Genomic DNA, 19,620 nt, shown 5'->3' on the forward strand with positions numbered 1-19,620 from the left:
TATATATAAGGAAAAATAGAATATATATATATATATATAAGGAAAAACCTACTGGCTGTAATTGCACACTTTCACCTGAGGCACTTCCTCCATGACTTTTTCTCTAAGCTGTCAGTCCAAACACTTTCAATCGAGTGGCGATGGTTTAAAAAAAAATAACAAAACTACTGTAAAAACTTCAGATTCTGGCAGTGTCTCCAGAGAATGTGAACTGAATAGCAGCAATTTACCCCACTTACATTTGTTTTTCTCTACAAGTATGAAGAACAGATGGATTAAATATGCTGCGCATTTCTCACTGCAGATGGAGCAGATGCATTTATCACCGGGATTTTAATGACTCCATACATTTGTTGTTCTGCTGTTCTAGGTACCACTTCTTTACTTGACATGACCCCTGATGAGCTTTGTCTATGTACTCTGTTTGGATGTGTCTCGGTGTCTTTTATTCTCAGAATATTTATTTTATTGTAGATGGATACATATAGAAGTATGTATGTAGATGGGTAGGCATGTACCTACGTGTGTGTGTGTGTGTGTGTGTGTGTGTGTGTGTGTGTATTTCTCCCTTTTAGTAACCAATACACTTCTAAAAGAGGAGATAGTTTTGCACTCATATTCCCAAGTGTCTTTATTGAGCAAGTAAGGATGCGATTAACCCCTAAAGCTTTGGGAGCAAAGTACCACTCACAGACTGTTTCTTTACTCAGGCTCTTTTGCTTTAGTCCCAGTCTCAGGTTAAACAAACAAAGTGTTTGACATATTTATAGATCGATAGATGACAAATACAATTTTCAGATTACGATTTGTACCATGTTTGTGTGTGAAGGTCCAAATGAAAACATTTATGAAAGAAATGAAAGGTTAGACCTTGTCGTTTATCTCCCACTAGCACTTCAACCTTTCTCTCACGCTCAATCTTCCTCGCTCTCTCCCTTTCACTTGAATTTCTTAGAGTTCCAATAGCGGAACAGCAGCTGTTTTTTATACTGTAGGGATTTGGATGAACACTTTTTGCTTATTAACATGCGCGATGACTAAGCTCTCTAACTTTGCTGACCTGGCATTCTCAGCTCTTCTCTGAAGGTGTGTACTTAGTAGTACTTAAAAGGCAAAGCGTCACTATTGCTCATACCTTGGGTTATGGATTTAACAAACCCCTCACACTAAGTATTAAACTCCTTAAGTCATCATGCACAGTTTTTCCTACGAAGTTTGTGCTCCAATCATGTGGTATTGTGCTAATACAATAAAATTGTTCTGAAAACCCTTACCCTTAAAGTCCATGTTGATGGTGGCACCCAAGCCATAACTAGTGACCAAAACATCATAGACTTGAGGCTGATCTCATCTGACTTCACCCAGAAAGCAACATCCTAAAAACTATATAGCAATGCTCTGGCAACCTTTTTATTATTATTTTTTTTAGAAAATGTAAAAAATAAACACATACCTGATGACATAGCTTGATATTTTGGAGGGCACTTTGTCCCTATCTCTTGAAAACAGACGTGAGAGACCGGACACTTGTGCTACGCTCTCCTTTGGGGTTTATCTAGCCAAATGTCAACCCAAAACCCCTGAAATCAAACCCAACCCTGCGTCCCATTATGTAATTCCAGCTAGAGATTAATCAAATTGAATGCACTTTTCTAATCTTCCATCTACAGCAACTACTCCAACAACCTTTTGCCCTGAGCAGCAGTATCTTTTACATAAGAGACGTTCCCATGCTAGATAGAAAGAGAAAACCACTATTTCTAGATGAATTGGGACACGTCTAAAAATACTTCTGGATGAAATTGCGTCCTAGTTCCGTTTAAGCTCTCTAGAGCTTTATTATATGACCTGTAGCCCTTAGATTTCAAGGCTGACTTTGAGTCCAACGCCTTTTCTGCCTCGTGATAAAATGGACTTTTTATTTCCTCGTGTGTGATGAACCGAGACCCGCAGATGTGGTTTCGACGGCGTGAGCTGCAGGGTTGATTGATGAAATTTTATTTCTGATGTGAATCCAACAGCAGAGGGGATCTCATTTAACCAGACAGACACATATTGAAGTGATTACGACAGAAGAGAATGGCCAATTATGTTTCTGCCAGACCCATATTATGCTGCGAAACAACCAGTATTTTTAATTAGCGCTATTTCTGGGGTGGAAGGAACGAAGTGGAGTTATTAGGACCAGGGATAAAAAAGACACAGGCACTGGGGAGCCATCCACATACATAGTAACATTGCTTCCTTTCACATGGAGACATACACTGATGGCAAAAAACCTTTTTTAAATTGGATACGGTCCCCGAGACTGCTCAAAGCCAGTTGGGGCTCTATTGATTGGGGCAGATGCGCAAATTTAGAAAGCTATTGGGACCACCTTTCATCTCATATGTGTAGTAATTGTGTCCAGAGAAAGCAGCCTGATTGGATTTTGCTCATTAAAATGGCAGTTTTCTTTCATGTGCCTGTCTGAGATGCGCTTCAGGTCTTGTGTGTCTAATCCCTCTTTTTTTGTTGTTGTGTCTTAACGGCCATTGGTGTCCACCCTTCCCATGATCAGCATCCCTCAACAAACATCTCGTATACCAGGCTTTGACTACCAGCCGTTGGAAAGCACACTATCAAGGAGTGCAAACACCCATCCTTCTCATGTGACCACGTCTTCCTCCTTGTCTTCGTCCCGTGGGCCTGAAAGGGATCGGGATAGGGATCGTGGTAGGGATTGGGATCGAGAACTGGACAAGAGCAAGAAGAAACATAGGAAAGGGCTCGGTCCCGCTCGCGCTCCAGATCCAAATCCAAATCCAAAACCAAGCACTTTTTGCCCAGTGCCTACAGCACCTACAGAAGATCCAGGTAATGGCTTGGGAGTTGTGACATATTTCCAGGAACGATTTAAACTGTTTAAACGATGTAAAGCTTGTTAATTTCTAATGGCATGTACCCAGGGCTACATTTACTGAAATGTAATTATGTTTTTAAACTGCCTTTTCCACCTTATCCATCCAAAAATGTGGTAATCTAAGTAGACTTTTAAGTTAAATGTAAAATGTGGTTTTAGGGCTTAAAAGTTGGATTGAATCATTTGAAAATGTCACTTCTTAAACTTAGAAATACATTTACAGGAAAAGGTACATGAACCCTTGGGTGAACTTGGATTTCTGTGGTGGTAAATTGTTTGTAAAATGTGATCTAATCTTCAACAAAATCACAACTTCAGATCTACTTGGACAAATAAAACAAACAATGACGCGTTTTCTTATTGAAAACACCTGTAAACATTCAGTGCAGGGTGGAAAAAGCATGGAAATTTAAATTTAAAGGGACAGTTCACCCACAAAGTTACTCATTTACTCATCCTCATGTCATTCAAAGCCTGTCTGACTTTTTTCTTCTGCACAAAAGAAGATGGAATAAAAAATGTCGATAATCAAGCATTGACCGTCATTATTTGAACAAAAAATGGCCCAGACATTTCTCAAAATATATTATTTTATCTTCCTATACAGGTTTGGCACAATGTGAGGGTTGGAAAATGTTAATAGCGTTTACTTTTTGAGTGAACTCTCTAAAATAAGGGTCTCAGTGTGCACCAAATGATTCCTGTAATTTCAGCTCATTTTCAGATAGGAATATCTGGAAGAATTTAGGAGTAATTGTGACTTTTAATAACCACTATATGCAGAGATCAATAGTAATAGTCCAAGGGGTCACATACTTTTTTCTGCATCTATAAATACATGTGGGGAGAGTGGCTTGTCAAAAGTTTTATTCCCAGAAACTGAGGCAAGGATGCAATACCCCACCTCTAAACTTTGTTCACCCCTCCACCGCCCTCGTTTTTTTATTCTTCCTCTTTATTGGAACTCAAGGCCGATTTGTCATTATCCGCTGCTAAAGTTGCAGTAATTACAGTCCTCTCATCATGCCCGTCCTGACACGCCGTAATATAATTTCTGGAGATTAAATCATTTTGGCCCCAGCATTTAAATCACTTATAATGTGTAAAGGGCCTCGATCTCTCTCTCTCTCTCTCTCTCTCTCTCTCTCTCTCTCTCTCTCTCTCTCTCCATCTTTCACAATCTCTGGCTCTTTTCTTTGGTTAAATTTCCATTGAAATTTCCAAACAAGGGCAAAAAGTGTGGCTATAACTCAGGTGAACTTGGTAGGTGAAATATCGAAAGGAGTAAAACTGCTTCCTCTAATACTAGATAAGGAATGGCCTCGTTCTCTCTCTCTTTCTTTCTTTGTGTGTGCGTATATATTTATATACACTTATGGAGAGAGAGAGAGAGAGAGATTTATATATATTTATATAGATTTGTAGAATAAATCTTCTGTGTCTGTGCAAGAGAAAGATTGAGATGAGTTTTGGGCAGAAGCTCTTCTTAGACTACTAATCTAGTTTGGCTGAGCCCCTGTGGGGCTCTGTAGATATCGCCTTGGCTTTAGCCATGTTCTCCAGCTAAGAGCTGTATGAGAAATCTTTCTATCCCTGGTGGTTTTCTTATTCCTCTGTTATTGAACTGCAGTTCATCCGCTTACTTCATAGGCTTTGCACCGCTGTGCAGACTGCAGCGTCTGCATTAAGATGACAATCCCATCTCCATCTAATCCAGATCGTCTCACTTCCGAGTTAATTTCTCATCGTGTACAGCCCCATCATGGCCTTCAAGTGTTGCCCTTTCCCATTAGTCCTCAGATGACCTGAGATAATGAGTGCGGATGCGGAATATAACCTTGTACAGACTATAGGCTAGCCTGATGTTCCCTTTTTATGTTGCACTTTGAAAAACCCAAATCAGAAAAAAGCCACTTATGTTGCACTTTACAAAAGGTTGTTGTTATAAGTGTAGCCTTAATAATAGTAAAATTATAATAATGATAATTTGCTATTACAAGCAATGAATTATTCAAAGTTTTAACAAGCTGCATTTGGACGAGTGCGTTTATGTCCAAGGACTGTTACCCAAAAAACAATGTCTAAAAAAAATAGGATTTGAAGTTTAGCACAACTCACCAGAACTAAGCAATGTTGGTGCATGTTGAGCTCAGCTTGTTCTTTCTGCAGTTTTCTCAGGTTGTTATTCTTTTAATTATTTATTGTACAAAGAATGGGTTACAATCGATGACAAAGACTGTTCCATATATCTATATCGAAAAAAACAACACAGTTAAAGAAATAGATATTATTTTATGCTAATTTTAATATAATTTGCTGCTTTAATAATAAAGAAGACTTCTATATTATTCTTCATTTTCATGTTCATTTACAAGCTGCATGGGTTCTTGATCGTAAGTCATTAGAGATTGACGTGGCGATATCCGATGCTGATACTGATATGTACTTTGGTTCGTTTTTAACAAGAATTTCTTTGTTAGAATTAAATAATCAACAATGAAGTCCTTTTATAATGACAATACATTGAAGATTTGAAAATAACCAAATAAACTATATATTAAGCACTGCATTGTTTTTCCTAGAAAGATGCAGTGGTATCCTTAACATTTGTATTTTATGACTCAACATTTGTAAATGGCCTAAAGCAAAAGAGTTGAAAAAATTCCGAAAATCTTTTAGAGCTATATTCAGAGATTATTTGTTTAAAAATCTAACACACTGTATTACAATATTACACATGATTACACATAATAAATAAATCTGTATACAGTGCCCTCCATAAGTATTGGAACAGTAAAGACAAAATTACTCTGTTTGGTGTATAGTCAAGAAATATGTAAATATGAATAAAAGATGAATATGAGACAAAACTGCAGAATGTCACATTTTGTTATTGGGTGATTCAACACAAAGATGTTTCACCAGCTAAGAAGATCAGCACTTTCAGAGTTTCATCTCTCTAGCTGATGTGAGCATAAGTATTGGAATAGTATAAGCTGCTAATTCTACAGATATTAAAAGCAGGGAATTCTGTCTAATCAGTTATATCCATTGCTTCTGCTTTCTAAGTCTTGCATTCAGTGATGACACATACAAACCAGGATGAAGACGAGGAAGCCGACTTAGAACTATAGGAAAAACAAAGGGCATGGAGAAATCAAGAGTTTGGAAACTACCGGCGACAACAACGACCTGATCAGCTGAGAAAAACAACAGTAGTTGATGACAGACAAATCATAAAGGCTGTGAAAATGAACCCTAAAATACATGTCTGTAAAATCACCAACAACCTCCAGAAAGTTGGGGTGATGCTCTGTCAATCTACAGTCCGCAGGAGAATTGGACACAGAATTACAGAAGCTACACAGCAAATGCAAACCTCTGATCAGCACCAAAATTAGAAAGCCAAGGTTCTTCACAAATGTGAGCCAGTAGAGTTTTGTAGTTGATGGACCGATGAGACGAAGATTATACTATATCTAAATGATTGGAAACCTAATGTGTGGAGAAAAAAGGGAACTGCAAATGATCCTAAGCAAACAACCTCATCTGTAAAGCTTGGTGGAGGTGGTATCATGGCATGGGCATGCATGGTTGTCTCTAGAGCAGGACCTCTTCATTTTAATGATGACATGATGTATGATGGCAGTAGCAGAATTAATTTGGAAGGGTACAAAATCATATTGGCTACTGTAATGATATTCAAATCTCCATATTCATTGGGAAGAAGGAGGCGGGAACCGGTGCACAATCAAAATGAACTTTAATGACAAAAATAAAAACAAAACAGCACACCAGCCCCTCACGGACGACTGGTGCGCACAAAATAAAAAGCAAACATAAAATATGGCCCAGGCCTGGTCCTCTCTCATCCTTCACTATAGTCGCTCCAGTTTTCTATCCTTCCATCTCCTACGTGGGACTCGATACCGGCGGTGGGCCTACACCTGGCCTCACTCCTCGTTCCCACGCCTCTCGGCCCCGCCCCACTCGCCACAGCTACCAATATTTAAGAAAATGCCACAAAACTCATTAGAAAGCACTTCATATTGGATCAGGACAATGAGCCAAAAACACCCTGCCAGTTCAGTCAAGCAGGAGACTAAACTCCCCCAAACAAGCAACAGCTGAAATTGGCTGCATTAAAGGCTGGGGAAAAGCATTTCAAAGCACAAGACCAAGAGTCTGGTGATGTCTACGGGTTAAAGACTCAGCTCTGATTGCATGCAAGGGATCTGCAAATAAATATTAGCTTTTAATCTTTTACATCTGCCTTAAATTCAACTGTTCCAATACTTATGCTCACATCAAATAGTGGGAAGAACTCTAAAAATGCTGTCCTTTTTATTTGGTAAAACATGTAGAAAGACCTAATAATACAATGTGGCATTCTGTAGTTTTGTCTCATATTCATATCTTAATCATATACCAAATACTCACATGATCTAATCGCTAGCACACCCTGAGCACATGTGAGTTAATGTGTTCCTCTTATCTGCATAATTTTTCATAAATCTGGCCGATGCCGATATTGCCATTTAAAGCCTTTACCATCCAATTCCGATATTGGTACGATAATATCATACATTTCTACCACAAACCATGAGGCTGTTGTTTTTTTATTATAGCCTTCATTAACAACAAGCCCATATCTCATTCGGTGACTCCGAAAGTGAGCATGGACATTGCATTAGCAATCCTAAGGCCAGAAGTAATTATAAAGCGGCTGTTTTCTGACATCAAACATGACCAGTGTTATGCCTCTAATTTTGTTACCGCTAATAATACAAGATTTAAATACATTGTTTAAAGCTGCTCACTCGTTTTTATTTGCGGCCTCCTGACACCTGACATCTCGTCTCCAGTCGGTGCATCAACACCAGGAACAATCCGCACATTTATCCTTAATGAGTATATTTGTCCAGTGTAGCGGAAAAAGAAAAGAAAATTTTAATTCACACTGGGCACAATTATAATAAATGGATGCAAATGTATTATGGTTGGGGTAAAAACAAACTTTCCTCTTCATCAGATAATATCTTTGACACCCCTGCAGTAGATTATTAATGATAAGATTTAATATCTGTTTACTTTCTTCTTCCTGTCTGTATAAATATATGTTTTTCTCTCTCTCTGCCTGTTCCTGACCCCCACATTTTCATTGCTCTACTTGTCTGAAGTGTACGTGCATATGATATATTTATTTTAATTCACATTATCCTTCTGAGTGGGTATATACAGGTTACTGGAATGTGTTCGTCAACATCACAACCATTTTACAGAATCAGTGAGGCTTTTGTTTTGTACTGTTATTGAGCATTAAAATGATGTAGTAATGCCCCGCAATGAATTAAATACATAATTCATATTGAAACTGAATGGAGTTGATGTTTTATAGAATTTGGAGAGAAGTTTCACAAGGTGTTTGAGTTTTATGTCAAAGTCACAGCATTGCAGTATATTGCAGTGCTGCTGTCAGTGGAATCTACTATAAATGTGCCAATTGCTGCTTCATTTACAACTGTAAACTGTAACTGCCGTCATTCTTGACATTTATGATTCGCCATTTGAGATCCACTCAGGTGTAGTGTCAGTCCCAGATGGCTTGCACTGGAGAACAATGCTCACTGATTTGCCCAAATTTTCCAGGTCCATGACATTTCTTCAATGTCTTTGTAATGTTTACAGTGATGTCTGCAGTGTATGGCACATAAATCTAGGACTGTCATAGATAAAAATGTGACAGCTATTTCAGTGATTTATGCCACATACTAACAGGACATATTATGTGTCTGAACCTACATGTATTTCATGGTTTTAATGTCATCCACACAAAATGTTGCTTTATTTATTTCAGACATTTTTTTTTTATTAAAAGTAATTTCATATTTTACTTTATCTTATGTTTATAATAATAACCTTCCATCAATGTTCAAGACCTCAACTCTTCGGTTACTTATTTTTAGAACTTTCTTCATCTGTCAAAAAAGTTTTAAAGAGGTAATAGAGAGCAAAGATCAATGGACCATCATCAACTGACAGTTAATTTAATAGCATCAACTAGTCTAACCTGTGGGTCGATTTCTTGAGCGAGACTTCTAAGTTGATGATGTTTCTTTCCTTTCAATCTCTTTTTCTCTTTCTCCTCTCTCAGGTCCCAGTCTCATTCCCCCAGCCACAGAGACAGATGAGCTCGCTCTTCGGACAGAAAGCATGATGAGCGAGAGAAGGTTAGCTATGGCCCAAGCACCTTCCGCCTTGGCAGCAACCCAGCACTGGGCAGGAAGCGCTCCAGATCAAGGTGGGGTGGCACTTAGCTCACATCAGGGCTCAGAGACAAATTTTCTTTTTTTTTTTCTTTTTTTTGCTGTGACAAAAAAAAACAAATTCTCTCTCTATATTGCACATATATATTTAAAAAATATTTTCTAAATGTATTTTATGCACTGTTTTATGCAAAGTTTGAGGGTCTTTATTCAGTAAGAAAAAAACTTAAGCAAGGATATTTTAAATTGAAACGTAACATTAAAGACGTATAATGTTATATTTAGATTTTTGGATTTCAAATAAATACTGTTCTTTTGTACTTTCTATTCATTAAAACAAATCCTCAAAAAAATGTATCATGGTTTCCATGAAAATATTAAGGAGCACAACTGTTTTCAACAAGGTTAATACACTGATGTAGTAATAATAATAATAAGAAGAATATAATAAGAAGAATAACAATTATAAGAAATGTTTCTTTAGCACCAAATTAGAATATTAGCTTGATTTCTGAAGGTCCTGTGCCAATGAAGACTGGAATAATGGCTGCTGACAATTCAGGAATAAATTAAAGTCTAACACATATTTTAAATTGTAATTAAATTAACAGTCTTCCTGTTTTTTACCATTTGGAGTCAAATAAAAGCAGTTATTGTGAGCATAGGAGCGTAAAAATGCATTTTAGAAAAAATTACCAATCACAAACTTTTGAACAGTGGTCTACATAAACAAAAATATGCCATATATTTAATTTTTAATTTACAGATTTACAGTGGCACACTGCTGTGAATGAAAAATATGACATCAGGAAGAACGTGTTTTATAACGGCAGCTGTGATATGGCCTCATTTGAAACCCTCTAGCTGTATATCATCACAAGGAGCAGTTTGGCTGATTGTCAGCATACATGCTGCTGTTCACAGTGGCTAAAAAGTGCTTTCCTGGTGTTTCCTCCGAGTCTGCAGCAGGCATGATCTTTTCATTCACTGTAATCCTTCTATTGAGGAGTCCTGTGAGACTCCACTCCATGACACTGCTATCATCACACTGGCTTCCCTTTCATTTCCTCTACCTTCCCATTATTTTCTTACCGACACCTATACGGTGCTAAAGCACCACAAAAAGAGACAGTCATGGTGACTTTTCAGATCTCACCCGGCTTTTATGTCATTGGTTTTTATCTGGGCAGCCCACTCTCTGCAGTGCTCTTTAAAGCTTAGCTGAGCTGAGACGTTTCTTCATATTCTGCTGCAGAGGAGGTTGCAAAGACAAACTTTTTACACATCTCCTACAAAAGATGAAAAGTTCAGCATCTTTTTTTTCATTACACCCTCAAACCTTTCTGGTTTGAACTGAGGGAAGAATTGAGAGGGAGAGATGGATGGTCGGATCACTTACAGGGTTTTAGTGAGGTTTGGTTTGTTAGAGTGATGATAGAAGCGTCTTAGATGCAGAAGCTCGCTTACATGCAAGCAGAGGAAGATTGAGTGCCTGTCTTGGACTAGGCAGCAGCTGTTGTCTTGGAAATATAGCATAACGGTTGGGTTACGGAAGTAAAATATAATTTATTCTCTTCAGGAACATATATCTTTACAAAATATGTAAATCTTTCAAGACAAACCAGCCACAAGTTTAACCCTCTGAAGTCGATCAACGTGTATCCGCGTTATGAGACATTTTCTCCTGATAACCCTGAAAAGAACTTAAATTACACTTTCAGTTTTGATCGTACAGATAAGAGCAATACATCAATCAAATCTGTAAGGGTTTTTTTTTTTTGTAAACGGACATAACTACAAAACCACAAACCTTTGTGCATTTATAAAATAAAGATAACAAACAAGGAGTGCTGTCTGCAGCTTTTGTCTGCGCTGATCTTCATAGACAAACACGTCATTAAAATGAACTGTAACTCAGTGAATACTCAACAAAGAAAAATGAGAGGGATATCTCTATCTAGAGTGCTGCCGAAAACAAATATTCTGTGGTAAAGTAATCCGTATGAAAATTCTAGGCTACAAGCTCCAGTTCTCAAAAGTCCCGGGCACATTGTTCTGTATGTGTTTTATTGACTTATTCAAGTGATTTAACATTTTTAGTTTTTCACTAACCACACATAACATTTTTTTTTTTTCTCAAAAACACAATCATGTACATACATGCTGCTCACATATTATAACAGCCCAGTTTATGCTGATTACAGTGAGATTAGACTTTAGCAATTTAGATGTGTATAAGCAACTGAAAAAAGCACGTGTCTATGTCAGGGCATGACAAAACTTATCCAGTCCCCAAAAATACCCTTAGACCTCAGAGGGTTAAGCGATGGTACATGCTTCTGTAGAAACTGTAAGTCAAAGTGAGTCACATAAAAAAAAAATAATAATAAAAAATGCTTTATAGCCTAATTCTTTGTAAATAACTACACTACCCATGATTCTAAAGACTCATTATTCAGAAAAATCATAATCCTATCCATTTGTATAATATACTTTTAAATGTTTTAGAATTTATTATTAACTTGTAATTTTTAATCAGACAAGTATATGTGTGTGTATATTGCATATAAAATTTTGTCATTACTGTTTAAAAATTAATTAAAAGTCATATAGTTAATAACGAATAATATAAAAAAAGATTAGAAGAATAATATTTACGTGATGTATAAAGTTTCAAGTGAAATATTAGTAATACATAATATATATACAAATATGATTTAGAATATTAGAAATGATCAGTAATGATTCGCAGTGGTTTATGAAAAGAGTAGTTTGATCCCTCATAAAAGATGTTAAGTACATAGTGTTTAACCTTTTCCCGTTTTATTTTTGGCTTAAACTCAAAAGTTTCTGCTTTTCTGTTTCATCTCAGAGCTGCATGGCTTTGTTCTTTACTTAGAACTTTTATTAAAGTTTTTTGTATTATTATTATTTTTATTTTTTTTATCCCTTTTGAGAAAATGAATCGGGAAAAATATATTCATACAGTAAGTCTCTGTTGATCTCCATACTGCTCTCATGTCCAATAAGCTGTAAAATAATCTTAATCATGCCAGTCAGATGCGATAAGTGAGAGGCCTCGTGAGTTTCTGTCTTTTAGGATAAACTTAGATCTATTTTCCTGTACTGATTCAATTAGTCATAATAGTTAATGACTGGGGTGGAATTCTTGGCACGTCTGCAGCAGTGCATTTTTAACCTCTTTTTGTCTCCTAGGACTGCTTTGATCCACTCTCCAAACATGTCTTGTCATTTTTGCTACAGTGTCACATGTAATTAGAGGTCACCATGTCCATAAACTGAAATTGGGTGCTCTTTTAAAAATGTATTTTTCCAACTAAAGGACATGCCTAAGGTCTTCAAATAAAATATTCATAAAGGACAGCATGGGATATAAAGGCCCCTCGATATGGACTGTGCGCTTTTTCTTTGGAGAGAGCGCACACGCTGTGACTGTTATGTGTGATTGGCCTATTCCAGTCACCTCGCTGATGCAGTGATGGATGCAGGGGTCTTGCTGAAGGGATGTGTGCATGTTTTAAGACCTCACAGTGTTATCTCCTGTCAAACAGTAACTCTCACTTAACTGCTTCATCCACAGAGCCGCAAGAATCAATGCTTGTTTAGCTCATATAATAGTTCATGAAATGTAAAATACTTTGTATTATGTATTGTTATTCTAAACCTATGACTTTCCATCTTCTGTAGATCAAAGAAAGAAGAGATTTGTGAATGTCAATGAATTCAATTCTAGTATGTATAAAGTTATCCAAAAACTATTTTATTTATATAGTAAATTTAATACAGAGTGGATTCATAGTATTCAAGTAGTAAACATAATGTTCAAAGAAATAATTGGATAAATAATTGTATAAAATAATAGACCTATTTAAAAATAAAGGCAAACATGCTGGTATTAACCTAAAATGTTCCCCTCTCAAATTCTACTTGTCTTTTGATGCAAAACAAAACAATGCAGCAGAATATGTTTGTTTTGAGCTGATCTATCAGTTTAATAACTTTTGTAAATATCTCTTTTCAGATCACCTAATGAAAAGAAGAAAAAGAAGGGTTCAAAGTCATCGCACCAATTCAAGGGTTCCTCCTGTTCGCCCTCGGCATCCCCTGACAGAGGCGGAGCCATGGCCAGAGTGTCTGCAAGCCCCTCCCCTGCCACAAGCCCCACCTCCAGCCTGAGGAGCTCCAGGTAAAAAGCATCTCACTCTGGACCCATTACTAAACAATCAATGTTGTGAACCTCATTAAAGAGCCGCCCACCCTCTGAAACTCAGTCCGCTTCAGTCAGAATCATAGATTTCAAGCATATTTTTCCTCCCACTTTGTTGTAATATTAATTTGCCTAGAGCATTGCATGTGAGAGACAAAGACAGTCTGTGCTGTAGCTTTTTGATTTGGAAGTTACAATGGTTTTATGTATGATTTGACAACTAATTACCTGTTGAATAAAGTATAAAAGCTTCAGATGCTAAAAATCAGCCATGATGACATTTTGATAAAAAGTTTTGATTCAAAAACCTGAGAAAGCACCACACTGCGAAGGGTTATTGGGTACAGGGACTGACTTTTTTCATACAACTTCTCAAGTTTCATCAAAAAGTTGCTCTAAACTCCCTCGGCCTTCGGTTGTTTTTGCTGCTTCTTCTTTACCTCCCACTGTGTGCCTCTCTCTATACTTTGTTTTATTTGGGCAGTTGTTGTGTCTCTTCCGGCATTGGGTGAATATTTCATGACCTTCTTCTGGTCGCTCAGTTTCAGCCTGAGATGTCGGCGCTGGTTACGTAGTCACCATTCGTCATGAATACTGTATTAAGATGTTTTTCACAAACAGTGCCAATTGGCGGCCCTCTGTCTGTATGTCACTGTCTCACTCTCTCTCTTTTTGTTTTTGTTTGTTAAACAGGGATGGCTCTCAGGAGAAAGACAAGCAAGTGTCCTCCACTATTCGGTGCAAAGCAAAATCACTCAGGTATGTCATTAACCAACAAAGCTTTTTTGTAAACTAGGGCTTTCACTTGATTAAAATGTGTAAATGAATTAATTACAGTATGTCGCCTAATTAAATTGAATCAGTTTTATTTATGCCAATATTTGCAGAGAAATATCATAAAATAAAGATATTACTGGAGATTTTTCAAGTCTGTTTGGGCTGAATTAATCCGTAAGTTTGAAGGTTTGGAATAAATATAACCAGAATGCTTGAGAAATATCAATACAGTGCTGCCTTGCAAACACTGTAATACATTAAAAAACACAAAACTTTTGCTACCTCTCTCGTTTTAATTCAGCGCCTAAGGGGAAAACGGACTGAAATTGTGTAGCAGAGCTGAGGAGATGCTTAGTATAGCTTTGATGTATGTAATTTAGAGCCAGTCGGTCTCAGTGGTCTCTGTTTGCAGAACCTTACGTGCTGAAACTGAGAAATACAGTGATTTGGTTGCATGACCCTGTCGCCAGGGGTGGGTATATAGGTGTATGTATGTTTATGGGAGAAAGAGAGCTTGTCGCTATCGCATGCTGATTCAATGCAGCTGTCAGTCCCTGCAGCTCTGTTATGATCTCTGGCCTTGTGCAGCAAGGATGAAATGCAGAGTGCGCTCGCTTTCCTTCCTTTTGCTTATTGTTATACAAAGCAGACGAAAGGTAGCTACTATATGTATTCAAAAAATGCAGTTGTGTCAGAGAGAAGAGGATGTGAGAAATGCGGAATGTAAAGTGATAAACAAAGTACACTGTACTGTGTTTTGCTTGCAGCAATCTGGATTTCAACAAAAATAGAAGTCAGCAGGATAACAGCCTTTTCATTCACCCTCTTTGTACTAAAAAGTCCACAGTCTTGACATGGTTTCAGATCTTTTGGAAACCCAGTTTACTTCCCTTTTCTCTCATAAAATCGCATAAAATCACTTCTGACACCTCAGAACTGGGGCAGGACTTCCAGGGGGCAACGTCTTTCAAAAACCGAGTTGGTTCTTATTAAAACCAGCAACTGCTGCTTGAATTAACAGAAGTGTGGTTCACCTTGACAAATAATTACCGGCAGAAGCTTCTGCATGTCTGTGCATGCTTGCATTTCGGTTGCGTGAGGAAGCCCCTTTGTCCCCATTTCCCACTCTAGCCCTGGCAACGAAAGCTCTGGGCCGCACGCAACACTCGTAGATCCTGCGGTAGATCAACTCGTCTCAGTTTGATCTTTTGCCCGTAGCCCTACCTCACACAGCTATATCGGATTCTCCAGAGGAGAATGTTCTAGCTCTGACATGCACATCCCTACTATTGATAGAGGAAGAAGTGCTCTCATGAGGTGCCCCGGTAGAGACTGACGGGGGTTTTTATAACCGGCAAATGAAAAAAGCTGTAAAATTAAAGGCTGGGGAATCGTGTTTTCGATCTTAGCTCTACTCCCCTGGGATTTTACAAACCCTCCATCTGCCTGTCAGATGAACAACAAGGGAGGCTGGTTTATGATTCTCCCTAAGGAACACAAGTCTCTTTTTCGTTTCTAGTGCTCTGTGCTGTCCTCCCCATGATTTAAAATTTTGGTTCTCCTTTCTTATTTGCCACTGTTTCGCATGGGTGGTGTGTTAAGGGTGGCAGGTGAGTGATAGTTTGATTAGGAAGCGTTTATGGGTTGCAAAATGCACCTTGGCAGGTTATGAGCACATTACTGTTGTTGTGTGCAAGATAAGAAACCAAAAAGCATTGCGTTCCCGAGTACCTCCCTCTGTGACTCTGGGGTAAAAGGTGTTTCTCATACTCTCATCTCAAACATGTAAAGGTCCTAACTGTATAGTTACAAAACTAAAATGAGAATATATCAGACAAGTTTTTTCCACCTTACCTTGTGGCTCTTAATATTGGAGAATGACAAATGACAAAATTATAAAGAAAAACGTTAACAAACTTTAAGGAACCTTTAAAGAATCTGGAAATCTCCTAACCCAAAACAATCTATAACCAACAACTAGGCATTCAGTGCTAGCAAGAAAGTATGGACACCGTCATCATGAGAACTTGATTGGAGATGAAAAAACATCACTTGGATTGGTCTCTTTTGGATACCAGAGAGAACTAACTAGAGGAAGCTTCTGAATCACACCTGGGACTCTGGGATGTGAGTTTTCAAAATTGCTTTTAAATGATTCCGTGATTGAAGCGCAACCTCCTTGAACTGAAAGTGGGGTGATCCTCTGAACTCTGAAGATGTAGGTACAATTGTGGGTTATCTGTCAGATTGGTTGGAGGTCTGGACTCAAATAGCTACAAAGAAACCAGCCAACTACAAAAAGCAGTTCTCAGTCCCAATTACGGCTAGCTCTTGTTTGGTCATTTGATGTCTTAAAGCAACATCTCTTAGGTTTCCACTGAGCTCGAGTAGACTTAGGTAGCCATATTTTCAGATGTCCTCAGACTTCAGCCAGCTGTGGTCTCGTAATGAGCTCTAATCATACTGAAGATATCCTCCTTTCATTGCAGTAATCTGCTCGGGTCAGCTTTAAAAGCTCTTTATCCCAGCTTAGTCCTGTCACTCTAATGTACTGGATCAACACACTATGATCAGAGAGAAATATTCTCACTGTATATGTGTTCAAATAGTGGTGTATGTGTGGGAATTTGAATTAAATTAGTCAGATAATACAGGAAGCTGATGTGGAATCTAGGGTTGTACGAAATTGAAATTGAATCGAAATTGTGATTCGACAGAAGCTGCGATTTTCATGCGCATCTTTCATAGAAGCACGGTTCTGTGGTCAGCAGTAAATCTCCATCCGAAGACCAGCGGGCTCTTTCGCACTGAAGATCCAAATATGCCCCGAAGAAGAAACCCAGGAAATGCCTATCGCTGCATCTGAATAAACAGAAGTTTAACTGTTTATAAAACTGATTTCATTGATTCAACATGACTAATAAACACGAATACGACAATATATGGTTTATCTGAGATTGTATTATTTTATATTAAAATATATTTATAATGCAGTGCCGTTATCACCGCATAGAATACTATTGAATAAGTTGCGTGCCTTATTCTGTATAAGAAAAAACATCATCTCACAGAAGGATTTATTAACTGACGTTATTAAAATTTTTAAATATGGTATTTTCACATGCTCCCAGATGGAACGACATTTACTACACAGAGCAATAGTTCACTGAGAAGCTACGGAAACTTTATGACTACTGTCATTATCGCGAACAATTTCATAATCGTGCAATAAAATAGTCTGCAATTTTTGCAGGCTTTACTAACAAAATGTGCATGACAATCGCATGAGATTAATCTTGCAGCCCTAGTGGAATCCATCCATCCATCCATCCATCCATTTTTAGGTTTATTCTGAATTGTGCACAAACCTGGTGGGTAGTGATGTGCAAGATTCCCCGACCCAGACCCTGATTTACTCTGTTTTAGTCCCAGTCTCTGTACACTATTTAATGCCATCCATGTAATTGTGTGGTTTCACTTACTCAAAACGACTTTAAAAATGATTTCACCCCCATGAAGTATAACAGCAAACCCTTCTCCCTAGAGGCACGTTGGTCCTTGCCTGCGTTGTTTGTGCTTTTCTTGACTACTTGTTTGTTTAATGATTAATTCTGCAGGGGCTTTATTGGAAATTCAGGGTTAATAACTTTCCTTCGACTGGACGAGGGGGTGGAAGGCAGCGGCAACTTTAATTCTGCAAACGTCAATGAGCAAACCTTGCTCCCATGACAACCATGCAGTTCAGCCACCTGTTTCGAAAGATTATTTTACAGATTTGCAAAGTTGAGCTGCTTTCAAATTTATAAGGAGTAAAGAACTTTGAAGTGTTGTTACGCTAGTGGCAAAGAAAGTAGTAATTATAAGGGAACCGAACGAAATGTATCTTAACTGTAGCTTAACTGTTATGTTCTTGCGCAATTTCTTAGTATTTTAAATTAATATTAATGTTTTTGGAATGTTATAGTCATTTCAGAGCTAAACTTCTAATGAACCCGCAAAATTTCATGAAGTACTTTTTTGTTTTGAGTTTCTTTCATTAAAATTCCATTCCTATGAAATTAGTGACCCCAGTTAATGTGCATATTCATTAAGCAAATGTTTATTCAAGTGCCAAGCTGTGAGTTCTCTGGTGTCACATTCTCCCTATGGGCCCTTAGCATGCAACGGCCTTGGGTAGGGTAACCTGAGCCACATAGAATGAGGGGAGGCATTTGAAGAGCAGGAATCCAGCTCTGTTTGCCCATGGCCTTCTCTTCTGTAGGATGCCACTAGACATCCGTATGCATATTTAGCATGTTGGATTCTCATGCATACGAAGCCAGAAGCCAATCTGAATTTCAAATTGCAAAAAGTTGTCTGCAAGCTTATGGATTTGTGTTTCTGTTTTCTTGTCCTGTGTGTTTATATACTATGATTAGTTTCTTTCCCAGCTCTGCTCCCCTACGAATACTGTACTAACTTTTCCTCCATTTCTCCTTGCTTGTAGGACCTCTGGGCGAAAGTGCGAGCAATGCTTGCTGCCTCCAAAGGCCTTCAGCCGAACTCCTCCTGAGAGAGTTCCACCACATCCAGACATGATCTATCTCCAGCAACATCTAGCTAGGCAGCACCAGCCTTCTAGCTAACTACTGGACTGCTGTTCGCCTGACAAGCTGCACAATGCTGGATGCTTTTATCCCTTTATGAATGCATGTTTGGACCTTGCGTTAGAAGTTTGTATTTCTTCTCCAGATTACCATTAGGCATGGATATCTCCTTTATTTTGAAGGTGCAGGTGGAACCAAAGCAGGTATAGAAAAAAACTAAAGCATCAGCAGATGGTGGAGCTTTAGTCCAGCTGTGTGTTTTAGCAGTAAAACAACAACAAGTATTAAAGGCGTAATTCCTTGGATGCAACTAAAAACATTCTTTCCTTTGTAATATTGTGCCTACCAGAAGGACGCCGTTATATCCTTCTGTGAAGGATAATGCTGCTTATATCTCTCCTATCTCCTTTTTTCCCTCTGAGCTCTTTTCGATACGAAGTCATCAGCTTTCTTGGTTGTTGCTGGGTTGTTGTTTTTTTCCAATATGTGGCCTTCAGTTTTTCATTTCTAAGTTTACATGGGCCTAATTTTGAAGCTACTTTGTAAAACCGTCAATAAAGTTTGAATTATGGAACACGAGTGTGGTTGACTTACTTTCCGCAAGCGACATCTCGTCATGTTCGCCTCTTGCTCCGTCTGTTTTTCATTTCCTGCACCTGCGAGCTCTGGCCTTTCGACCGTCGGCACATATACTGCAACCCAGCATGCACTCTGCATGATAATTAGGCCCCATGTTCTGCTGAAAGGTCCATATGAGTGGTGTTCTCAAGAGAGGAGAGAGTGAGAGCGAATGGTGGGAATCATGGTCCATTTTAAGTGAGCCTTTAATCTCATGGCGGTTCAGCCCGCAGAGGCAATGCT

The 19,620-nt window shown here is 38.2% G+C and overlaps 1 protein-coding gene across 4 annotated transcripts in view; it reads left to right on the forward strand.

Annotated features, from left to right (window-relative positions):
- The window catches only part of LOC113038782 (splicing factor, suppressor of white-apricot homolog), an 86,221-nt gene extending 66,872 nt beyond the window's left edge, over positions 1-19,349 (forward strand). For all 4 annotated transcript variants that reach the window (XM_026196428.1, XM_026196427.1, XM_026196429.1 and 1 more), the window contains 5 exons: positions 2,561-2,856; positions 9,057-9,203; positions 13,211-13,375; positions 14,090-14,155; positions 18,660-19,349. The gene's annotated coding sequence lies outside the window, so the exon portion shown is untranslated. The remainder of the gene's footprint in view (positions 1-2,560; positions 2,857-9,056; positions 9,204-13,210; positions 13,376-14,089; positions 14,156-18,659) is intronic.
- Positions 19,350-19,620: the final 271 nt, after the last annotated feature.

The sequence above is a fragment of the Carassius auratus genome, chromosome 21, assembly GCF_003368295.1.
Source record: "Carassius auratus strain Wakin chromosome 21, ASM336829v1, whole genome shotgun sequence".
Taxonomy (NCBI): domain Eukaryota; kingdom Metazoa; phylum Chordata; class Actinopteri; order Cypriniformes; family Cyprinidae; genus Carassius; species Carassius auratus.